At 34.2% G+C, this 12644-nt stretch overlaps 1 protein-coding gene across 4 annotated transcripts in view; it reads left to right on the forward strand.

Moving 5' to 3' along the window:
- LOC107450366 (glutamate-gated chloride channel) overlaps window positions 1-12644 on the forward strand; it is a 233133-nt gene that overhangs the window by 159950 nt on the left and 60539 nt on the right. The window lies entirely within an intron of this gene.

The raw sequence follows: 12644 nt of genomic DNA on the forward strand, positions 1-12644 counted from the left end.
CTTCAAGCGGAATGTGTCGCCCTATTAACTCCAGAGGAAATGTAACACACGCTACAGTGATTGAATTTAAAGTTCTTTGACTGATGTAAATAAAATTTTCATGTGTCCGTTATAAACAAAATTTTCATCTCATAAATTTCAATTCGAATTCACTGTCCATCAGAATTCTAACCACTAATAAAAGAGCTAAACTGCATCTCTTTGCCAGAAAAAAATTACACTGTAAAAGCTTTAATCACCAAAAATGGTGGCAACTACTTTTTCATTGCATCAAAAGCCAATGACCAGTTTAGTGAAAAACCAAAAATTTTCTTTGACACTAGCGGTGTCGAGTAGTCGTTTTCCGGTATTCAGTGACACAAAATTTATTATCAGAATTAAATAAGATGCACATCAGAATCAGTAAAGGTATTTTTGCGATACAATATAAAGTGGAGATCATTAATTTAGCAGGTATATATACACAAACTCTTGAAACAAAACTAGTTTGTAAATAAACATGCGCGTAGTACAGAGAGAATATTAAGACTCAATTCGAATTTGAACTAGGCTTAACATTAAAGAAAAGGATAGAAATCTTACATTATAAAATTAGTTAATGCAGCTCGCAGAGATCTGAAAATTAAAAATATAAATATTTTTATGACTCAACTAAAAACATACATACGTATTTTAACGGCGAACTTTTCTTTCAGTAGATGTATGGCTGCGCGGAATCACAACAAACAAGCAACCAACAATGTCCAAAGTGCGTCAGCATTGGTGTTTTCAAAAACGAAAATAATTTAAGTATGATATGAATGCGCGAGAGTTTAGTGTAAGCTTTATTTCCATTATAAATACACAGATTTAAGTCTCACTCTTTAAATTATATAGGAAAGCTCGATGTAAATCTGAAATAAACTGTGCCCTCTCACAATCTGTTCAGCATTAATTTCGGAGATACATTACACCACACTTTTTACAGTGTACTAGGCAGAATTTATCGTTTTATTATATTTTACTAAAATATTTTAAAGCATCGTCGACATAAATTTCGAACACTTTTTGAATACTTTTTCGAATACATTTCATCTGAAGTTTTGTCTCTGATGATTACGGATTTCAATCGTTTTCTGAAAGCTACGAACAGAATTGGGTACTTACACTTCAAGAAGAAGAAGAAGACCTCCCATACCCACACATGTGACCTATGACGGCAGCGTCAGTTAATCATATTAGCAAAATGGCGTATCAAAGTTGAGATAAGTTTCTCTATATATGTTAGAATGTTAATTAACGATAAGTTAATTAAGTATAGAGCCTTATCCCATATCGAATGAGTTGAAATATAATTCTTTCTCGTTTAATTCTTATACTGATAGATTTATTATTTGTTCATGTATTTTTTTGTAACCGTGATTTATTTATGTTTTGTGTACCTGGCTACTTCAATGCACAGTTTGTTCTAGGTGGCTTCATGCCTGTCTTTGTGTTAAGTTTCTGTGCAAATATAGAGTGAAAGAATTGAAATCTTTGTGAAAGAATTTAGAATGTGTCATTTAGAAGAATTGATGCTTGACTGGCTTGGTCATCAGCTACTTTGCTTCGTATGCGCACGCGTTGGATGCTGTATGTACATATGATGCTCTGTTAAATCTGAGTAAGTTGCTCACCGAGCAATTTCCCGCGTTAGTTACGTATATTCTAAGAACTGGCCTTCTCCTTTCTATTTTATATGCCCGAAGTCTGAGATCGGGCACCTTAATGATTATGATTAATGTTTAAGAAAGTATGATGTACCTTAAGTTATTAAATTTGGGTATTAACATTGAAAAGAGGCATTGTTTGGCATTATTTATTTATTCGAATACGCATTTAAAGCTGTGTACCAGAATAAAAATCTCACGGACAATTTATATAAAAACAAAGTATCTATCGCCAAAGTTTGGAGTTAATATGCCAACAAAATTAGATATGATCCTTCTCGAGTTGTCTCTTCTTCCTTTTGTCTGCAAAATCCGAAGGAAAATGTTCGAATTCATCATGCTTTCTGAAGAGGATACAAACGAATATTAGATAGAAATAATAAATTATGTATTTATTAAAAGCAGGTACAGTAAAAATAGAAGAGGGATACTGTTCTAGAAGGAAAGATACATTTTTTGTAGACTTTCTAGTTTATGATAAATGTCTTACTAGAGTGTTCGTAATGCTGAGGAATCAAGATGCATTTCTTTTCTACGTGATTATTATAGTTTTGGCGTCTATTTCAGTAGCCAATGATCTATGATTTTGCTTCAGAGGAATTTAGATGTCATAAATATATCTTTACCTTTTCTTTTTTAGAAAAAACCAACGGAATTTATTTATTCACACTATATATATATTATATATAGTATGATGCCACAATTGGCATTGCATATTTCCTAGCCTTTTAAGTATCTTTAATTACTTAACATTGCTTTTTTTAATCATTCTTAATCAAATTTTATTTAAATTAAATCAATGAGTTAATCTTTATAAAAGCAAACATAAAATGTTTTGTTCTTTTCTTATCCATCAATGTAACGGTTAACTTTTTATTTCAATAATAATGTAGACTCGTTAATTCACTGCCGCGCCTAATCGAAAACAAAAATCTATTTATAACTCTTAGTTACCACACATGTTTCAGTTACATGGTTACAATAATCCTCGCAGTCTTGTTGGCGATTCACGATCGGCAAAGTATTTTCAAACCTAATATTGGCCTTATTATGGGAGGTTGGCTTTATTAATTTCGATAATTCGCCAATCTTAGATCTCTTCTCTATACTCTTGTGTCCGTTAGGAACAAATTCATTCACTTTCAATTTTAAATTTGTGGCGACTGGAGGTGCCTTTTTGGGGCCTCTCAGTCCCAACCGTTTAAAATATTTCTTCATGCTAACAAAACTTCTAGATGTAGAGAATGTTATTTTGATCCATTTAAGGGATTTCTTTTTTTATGATTTGTATATTTTAAATATGGCCATTTTTAACTGTTCATTTTCCTTGAGACAATGCTTCAACCACCATTATAATATTAATAATGGCAATCACCGCCTATATATATATATATATATATATATATATATATAAACTCATGTTTGTGAAAATTGCAACACCATGAAGGACTTACGCGAGTGAGCTGAAATTTTCAGGAAATGCAAAGTAGAGCATGATATGCAAATGATTAGAATTTCAGACCCGTAGCGCATGCGTATGCTGAGCAGTGCCCTCTGAACGGCGGATGGATCCGAATAAATAGACGGCTGTAGCCAAGCGAGTATGGTTATCGGTGGTTATTTGCTAGTGGTAAATGTTAGCTTAATCATTACTCATGCCTATTTGACGAAAGAGAGCGAGATTTCAACAACTTACGGAGTTTAAACGAGGGAGAATCATTGGCCTTCGTGAAGCTGGACTATCTCATCGTGTAGTAGCCGCTAGTGTGCAGCGTAACAGCAGCACAGTGATGCGTTTGAAAGCAGTGGATGGACGAGTGTCGGACAACTCGGAAATCCGGGAGTGGACCCTGAAATGTCACGTCAGCTCGCGATGATAGACACCTGTTCGGCGTTGCGCTAACGGACCGCACGGCTCCTTCTAGACAACTGGCAACACGGTGGTCAATAGCTACAGGTGTTTCATTGTGTGCTTTATCAATTCGTAGACGTCTGCTGCAGCGTGGACTGCACGCAAGGACTCCTTTATACAGGATCCCCCTCACGCTAAACCTTCGCCCCCTGCGGCTGCAATGGGCCAACCAGCATAGGAACTGGCTTGCTGATTGGCAGCGTGTCGTGTTTTCTGACCAATCTCGCTTCAAGTTGTGGTACCATGATGGCCGCATTCGTGTCAGACGTTATGCCGGTGAACGCCATCTTCCGGAGTGCGTTATCGAAAGCCACAGTGGACGAACACTCGGGGTTATGGTCTGCGGTAACATAGCATATCATGAACGATCTCAATTGCTACGAATTGTGGGTAATCTGAACAGCAACCGGTACATCAGTGAAGTTCTACAGCACCAAGCTGTTCCCTTCCTTCAAGCCTTGCCAGGTGCTGTATTTCAACAGTACAAGGCCCGCCCTCATATTGCTAAGACTGTTCAATCCTTCCTTGCATCGCGACAGGTACAACTTCTTCCTTGGCCGGCGTATTCCCCGGATATGTCGCCGATTGAACATGTGTGAGATTTCGTTGGTTGGCCTCTCGCTCGTAATTCTCGTCCTGTTGCTTCGACAGACGAACTTTGGGTACGCATACAAACAGTATTGAATTCTCTTCCTCAGACAGACATTCAAAGTTTGCTTCACTCCATGCCGCGTCGTGTAGCAGCACTTATTGCGAAGCGTGGTGGCTACACAAAATACTGATTTCGATCTCTTGTTATTGTTTGTTTGCTTTGAAAATTTAATCATTTATTTGTACCACTACCACTCAACTGTGTATTAAATTTCATTCAATTATGACGACTCCTTCATGGTGTTGAAATTTTCACAAACAGGAGTTTATATATATATATATATATATATATATATATATATATATATATATATATATATATATATATATATATATATATATATATATATATATATATATATATATATATATATATATATATATATATATATATATATATATATATGTTTCTGTGAAAGGCCGAAATGATGGGTAGGTGTTGACTTCCACTAGTGAGTGTTTGCAATCACATAATCGCTTTGGTAAATATACTAGGTCAAGTTAAGTGCTACTGCCCGGTATGCCTTGCATCAATGTTTTTTTAAGATCAAGTGCCACTGACCAATATGTATTTAACCGGTGCTCCAAACACTGATTGTTCTTCTAATCTATCCTTAGCAGATATTAAAATATCGAATAAATATAATAATATCGACGACCAAATTAATATCAAATCGGATATAACAAATATTTCCGTTATTTATTAAAGTTGTTGACATTTACCGGTGAAACTCCATTTTGTCTTGAATATGGAACTTTGAAAAAGTAGGCCTGGTCATTATGGGTTGTCCAATGTTGGCTAATGCAATGTGCTTTTAGAAAGAAAGAAAATAATACTTTGATGTTTGTAAAAGTTCAAGTTAGTCGTTTCAGGATCTCTTAAAAATGTTACAGTTGCATTCTTAAATAATAGATGTCAACGAATCAGAAGATTGCATTTTATTATTTAATTATTTCGAATTGAGTGCCTCGTTATCTGTAACACAAGAACCATTACTTAAATAAACAGCCATTAAGTATCCTTTTTGTCCTCATTGCAAATGATTTTTTCCCGTCGTTCGAGAAGGGAAAAGTGAGGATGAAAGGGGTAAATCGGTTAATTGTTTTCGAAAAACGAAAGAACTGAAAAAAGAACAATTCTTCAACAGCTGTCGAACAACAAAATCTTTCCTCTCTATTGTAATTGTTCATTCTAGTTGAAAAGGGATTTGAGTAAATGTTTCGTTTATTACCGAAGGGTTGACTTTGGAAGATTTTATTTCTATCTGTTCGCGTTTATTTTTTAATTAGAATGCGTGCTGAAGTCAAATGAATCCATAAGCCACATTCTTTTTAAACTGCTTGTATTAATACTGTCAAACCCCTCTATAGTGAACTCCCGGATATAGTGAACGAAATGTTCGCTTCTGTGCCTTACTATACACGTATAATATTATTTTTTGTGGATATAGTGAAACAAAAGAAGAGAGGAAATTGTATAGTATGAACTTTTTTCTGTCTTCGACTGATTATTTTTTCTTCATTTTTTGGTGATTTTGAAATTTCTTCACATAATACATATACCGAGCCATATCCGAGTAATAAGAACAAAAGTTACGAGTTTTTTGTTTCTACATACAGATTTTTAATCATTTTTCTATTTCTTTTTATAGGTCATTTATTTAAATGTGTAATGAAAGGGAACGGATATTGTAAACTCCCGGTTATAATGAACCGAAATTTCGGTCCCCTGAAGACTGTATTAAATGACATGAAATCAGCTATAAATGTAATTAAAAAACATTCTCTTTTATAAATAAAATCGTCTATTTAAGGAATAGAAAAATAGGATATTAAAGTTGGCTGAATTAATATTCCATGCGTTAAAATAACGTATGAATGATTTCAGCCACCAGTAAAATATGCACATCATGTATGTTGCATATCATCATACTTTCCTTTTTTTTTTCGGGAAAGGGAAAGAAGGCTCCTGTTTCCCTATTTGTAAACTACGAGAATTTTATTACTGACAATTTTAGAGATAATAAATTTGGAATAGGAAAAAGGTCTCTTGCACCATTTGCTTCAGAGTGTTAAACATAATTTCTAAACGATTTTTTTAAAAAATAAAAACGGTTATAGTTAAAAACAGAGGATATAAAAAAAAGAAAAAGGTAATCGTAGACTGCGATAACAAAAGTATAAGTTTTTAGAAACTCTTTTTCGAATATGCAGTCTAATTCGTGGATTTGCTGATTCGTTGAATATTGATTCTCTGTCATTTACAAATGTGTCACTTTACCATTTGTGTCTCGTCAAGTCAATGGTTTATTGCCTCAATGGTTAATGGTTTATTGATCTTCTCTAATATATAACATTTAAAATAGAATATCTGTATCAAGTATCTATAATAATTATATCTATATCAAGTACCTATAATAGTGAATCTATGTCAAGTATCTGTAATAGTATATCTATATCAAGTATCGATAATAGTATATCTATATCAAGTATCTATAATAGTATATCTATATCAAGTATTTATAATAGTATAAATATATATCAAGTATCTATGTCCATGACAACATGAACATACAATCTTAAAAACGATCATAACCATGTGCAAAATAAACGTTTAAAATAAAGTCGTAAAATTATCTTAAAAGCCATGTAGTACAATCTGTATAAAAATCCCGCAGTGGACTAATCGTTAAGACACGGTTCCCAGCAGATCACCGAAGTCAAGCATCACTGGCTACGGTCAGTGTGCGGATGGGTGACCACTTGGATCAGTCTGCTTAGGGACCGAGGGTGTGCGGTATCGGTCCTCGTTAAACTGTTCTACCGTAAAGTGCTCGACTTCGCGCGCAGGTCGTCGGGCTACCGAAGCGGGGGGTGCCATCCCCTCCACAGGAGATCAAAATTGTGATGGCATGTCTTCGGATCATCCTCCGGGATGTCTCCCAGACCGTCGCCAATAGTCCATTGTGCAGCTCTAGTGCGACGTAAATTAACAACAACAGCAACAACAACAATCTGTAGAAAAGAGATGAGGGAAAAAAACGAATGGTTGCCATAGTAACGGAAATTATTAAATTATTCCCTCAACTGAATGAAAATTACAAAAATGTTAAGATTGTTTCCATCATAGAGATAGAGACAAGGTGACATTCTCTTCTGTAGGGAAACTTCGTGAAAGTCAAGCATCACTAGCTGCGGTCAGTGTGCGGGTGGGTGACCACTTGGATCAGTCTGCGTAGGGACCGAGGGTGCGCGGTATTGCTCCTCGTTAAACTGTGCTACCGTAAAGTGCTCGACTTCACGTGCAGGTCGTTGGGCTACCGAAGCAGGGGTGCCATCCCCTCTGCTGAGGATCAAAATTGTGATGGCGAGTCTTCGGATCATCCTCAGGTATGTTTCCCAGACCGTCGCCAATAGCCCATTGTGCAGCTCAAGTGCGACGTAAATGAACTAAAACAACAAAAACTTCGTGAAGAATGGAGGAAATTTCAATTATTATATGAAGGCTTCTCCCCTCGTTGAAAGCAACAAGCATTACAATCCCTCAAGTAAACTGTAAATGACGTGTTAACAGAAAGAAAACACACGTGACTGCACATCGCCAATTAGGTTGTATCTGAAAAGGGAAAAAAAATATCTTGAAAATTGCTGATTTTGCGGCTTACGGATTATTATTGTTGTTTTCTTTTTCTTTTGATGATCCAGGAAGCCGGAAAAGTTAAAACAAATAATTAAAACCAAAGTTCTGCCAGAAATGTTTTAGACTCCGAAGAATATTTTTAACAGTTTCTTTTTATTTACTAGTTGAGATCGAAGGTTTAATTGCTCCAAAAACCTCGATTTGGGTGAGACATTTTACTGAACTGTGACCGTAAAACTGTTTAAAATTTCACCCTGAAATTTATATTTTATTTCATTTGAGAGAGTACCATTAAATTTGTTTTTCCAGTTCCCTATTTTTTTTTCTTATCAGATAAGTGGATGTATACATATATAATATAACACAACATAATAAAGACTAGAAAGATTTTTTATTTGTTTTTTTTATTGCAAAAGCACTTGACTTTACATCATTGGCCCCCATGCATCGAAGATGCATGAGATTGGAGCATATAAAACATATAAGGCTAGAAAGATAAAAGAAGAGAAAGAAAAAAAAATGAAGAGAATTAGGAAAAATAATAATAAATTTTATTTACTGTGCATTAGCTGCAAGTTATATAGAACTCATAAAATAAATTAAAAATATAGAAAAAATGTGAAAAAATACAAACAGATTCATTTAAAGTGAAGAAAAACAACAAATAATAATAAAATCTTCAAAAACATCCATTAAAAAAAGGTGAAAACAAAATAATAAAAAGATATAATCTCATCATCAGCTCACGCGATTACATCCGCAAAAAGGGTGCTTACTAATATGTAGCCAAAGCTCCTTTTATTGGATAAAATCGTGTTACTAATAATCGTATAATAAAATTTTACAATTTTTCATTGTTATTCTTCTCTTAATGAATCTTTTTGCATTTTTCCATGTCACATATCTCTTGAATTTTAACTTGAATTATCCCATGTAATATTCGTGATATAGGAAAGACTTAAATAATAGATGCTTTGGTTTTGTGTATGATGATGAATCAATCGGGTCAAATGTGGAATAGAAATGGGTGGTTGTTGACTTCCCTCGGTGAATGTTGACAATCACATAGTCGCTTTGGTAAATGTCCGAAATGTATACAAGATCTAGTTGAGTGCCACTGCCCGGTATGCCCTACATCAATGTTTTATTAAGATCAAGTGCCACTGCCCGATATGCATTTAACCAGTACTCCGAACACTGATGTTTTTCCTAATTTATCCTCAGTAGATATTAAAATATCGAATAAATATAATAATATCAACGAATAAATTAATATCAAATCGGATTTAACAAATATTTCGGACATTCACCAAAGCGATTATGTGATTTTTGACAGACATTTATCGGTGAAAGTCGACATTCTCTTGATTTCGAACTACAGTGCACTCTCGATTATCCGTGTGCGGATTATCCGTTTTGCTAATTATCCACGCTCATTCCGGAGTCACAAAAAAAAGTTGAAGAGAAACATTTTTAAGATTATCGTGCATTGATTACCGGTGCATTTCTCCCTCCAAATGTTACAGCAGCGATACAGCCTATGGATCAGGGTGTAACTTCAGCAATGAATTGGCTTCACAGATCTGAAAGTCGACATTCTCTTGATTTCGAACTACAGTGCACTCTCGATTATCCGTGTGCGGATTATCCGTTTTGCTAATTATCCACGCTCATTCCGGAGTCGCAAAAAAAATTTGAAGAGAAACATTTTTAAGATTATCGTGCATTGATTACCGGTGCATTTCTCCCTCCAAATGACACAGCAGCGATACAGCCTATGGATCAGGGTGTAACTTCAACAATGATCTGGCTTCTCAGATCTGAAGTTATAACACTACCAAATTTTTGGTATCAATATTCTTTTGGATGCAGTATATGGAATACCTGCAGCATGGTCAAAGGTCAAATCGTCTACGTTATCACGATCGTGGAGAAAGATTATACCAATCTTCTTCAGGTATTAAAGAAGAATATGATGACAGTATTCTTGAACATGCAAAAGAAATCGAAGGTTTCGAAATTCTTGATAAAGAAAATTTAGAAGATTGGTTTCAAAGTGATGCATGTGGGCCTCGCTTCCAGTATTTGACACATTAAGACATCGTTACTTGTTAAATCAAATAGTGATGATAGCACTAATGCAGAAAATGTATTAAATGCGGGAATTACAATTTCTTCTTCAACTGCTCTTCAATCTGTGTAAACTTTATTAGATTATATGGGATAACGAGGATATGATTACTGCGGTTCTTAAAATATGTGTGAGTATACGGCAAGAGATTAACAAATATCAGAAGCAAAGACGCATTTTTTTAAGCATATTTTATCTTCAAAAAGGCTCTAAGAATATCTAACGCAGTGCTTTATTTTCCCAAATCTAGATCTATTTAGGAATAAAGAAATAAATTCGATTAAATAAGGTCCCTTTATATCCATATCTCGTGAGAGAAGTTTAATAACACGGGACACGTTAAATTACTGAAACTTTCTGGAGACACTCCCTATGTTCCATAATTGGTTCTGACAATTATCGAAACAATTTCGAAAACTTTTCATATCATTAGAACGTTTAAAAGGTTTGATTTGCATTAAATTGTTCAAAACATGTTAACGGGAAAAACGATCTTTCAATAAATCAACGGCTTTCTTGTAATTTTCAGAAGAAATTGCAAAACCTTCGATGGTTTATAAAGCACTTCCGCTCAAATGAAGGTTTAAATAAACACATTTATCAACTTGTTCCGAATGTTCGTTTTCAAAAAAGAGTTTCAAAAGGTAAACCAGTGACTTTAATCTCCATAGAACTTTAGAATAGTAAAGTTTAAGTAATTTAACCTTTACAGAATCATTTGATTTAATTTTTCTACTGCAGTTTCGTATCGGGATATTTTTCAATTGCTTCGTATTCTTTTTATTTTCTACCTCATTAGGGTTAATTAAAAGTTCCATTTGGTTATCTGTCATTTTTAATGCTTTCTATTTATCCGTTAATGTTCTTCTTGTTCTTCAACAATCGCCTAATTTCGTTTTAATGTGTTTTCTATTTTCGTTAACAGTTAAGTGTTTTTAGATCTTAAAATAGTTCTGCGTTTTTTAAGAACACCCCATTTTTCAGTAATGTCTTTCATTATTTTTTCAACCGTTGTGACAAATACTTAACTGAATTCAGAACTGAAAATCCTTAGTTTCAAACTTATTCAATTCAGTTTTAGGACTATTTTTTACAATTTTTGATACATAAGAAAATAAATAATTAGTACCAATAAGATTTAAAAGAAAATGTTAAATTGCATTAAGTGAGAAGTTAAGAATACAAAATAAAATTCAGCACATAGCATAAGAAAGGAACTGTCCATGTGAGTAGATACTTTAAAAAGTACAAAAAAAAATTCAAAGACAAAAGTTATAAATAAAAATGAATTGTAAGCGCATTATTACTCATATGTCAAAGTACGAAAAAGCTCTATAAATATTTTTTATCAGCTTTGTTATAAGTTAGTTTGTTTATATTTTATTTTATAACTATCGTTGAACAGCCGACCCAATTTTTTGGGCTTGTGACTACTAATGTTCAACTGCGTAGCTTTGTAATTTTGAACCCAATCCAGAAGACAAGGGAACTCCTGGTACAATACTTGATCCATTCTAAGTCAAGTATTGGGAGAAATTTGCCTTCGTTGAGAACTTTTCTGATAGAACTTACCCGCGTTACATGGAGAGGAAAACCTCCCGTGGTTAGCCTAACGGCAAAGGGACTCTAACTCATGATTAGTCTACCACTGAGGATATTTCACGCCGGCACTGTGGTCGGTGCAAACCGGATGCGGAATTTGTATCGACCCGCAATCGCTGGGATTCGAACCCGGGTCACCTCATTGGAAGGCAAACGCTCTATCCCCTGAGCAGTCACGGCTTCAGTTTGTTTATAAATAAATTTTGTAAAACTGCAAAATTAGAATAACAATATATCAAATAGAAAATTACTAAGAAAGAAACGACACTATTTTTGAAGTGCCTAACAAGTGTGCTTTTAATTTCCAATTATATTTTTATCAATTTAAAAATTCTCACTTTTTAACCACTTTTTACCACTGATTATTTTACCACACATTATGCACCAAAGATGCTAAAGGGACATTTTGGTGACGTTAACTACAGAAAATTTATAGCAACGGTGTAAATGATCATTTGTCATAGTTAGTTTTCACTATTCCTGTTTTTCTATTAACTCATTTTCTTCAGTGACTGTTTGTAACGATAGCCTTGTCATCGAAATGTTGACCTCTTTTCGACTAGCTAGAGCATTTACATCTCCATTGGAGCTCCGGTCCTAAAGCAGGGGTCTGTCCAGACATTTTGTGAAAGTTCCGTTTTTCGTGAAATTGTGAAAAAAATGGCTCACATTCTTTCAAGCAGGGTCCGCTTTTATGAATTTGTGCAAATAGGGTCCGTTATTGCAAAAAAAAAAAACTTTTTCAAGGAGTTTTTAAATTGTAAAGACATACAAGATTATGCGCAACACTGCAAATTATAATTAAAGAAATTAAATTTTAAAAAATAAACAACAATTGCTGCTTCTAAATTAGAGATGCAACATACAAATATTTGATATTTAGCCTCTACTGCTGAACGCATAATATTCATTTCGGACGAATAATGGAAGAATCGTCGGTCGAAGACAAAACTAATTCGTTTACATCCATCTTTCCTGTTTTCTGCCCAGTAAAGGGTTTATTCGATTAACGAAACAATA

The sequence above is a fragment of the Parasteatoda tepidariorum genome, chromosome 1 (genome assembly GCF_982258835.1).
Source record: "Parasteatoda tepidariorum strain Cologne lab strain chromosome 1, Ptep-v5.0, whole genome shotgun sequence".
Taxonomy (NCBI): domain Eukaryota; kingdom Metazoa; phylum Arthropoda; class Arachnida; order Araneae; family Theridiidae; genus Parasteatoda; species Parasteatoda tepidariorum.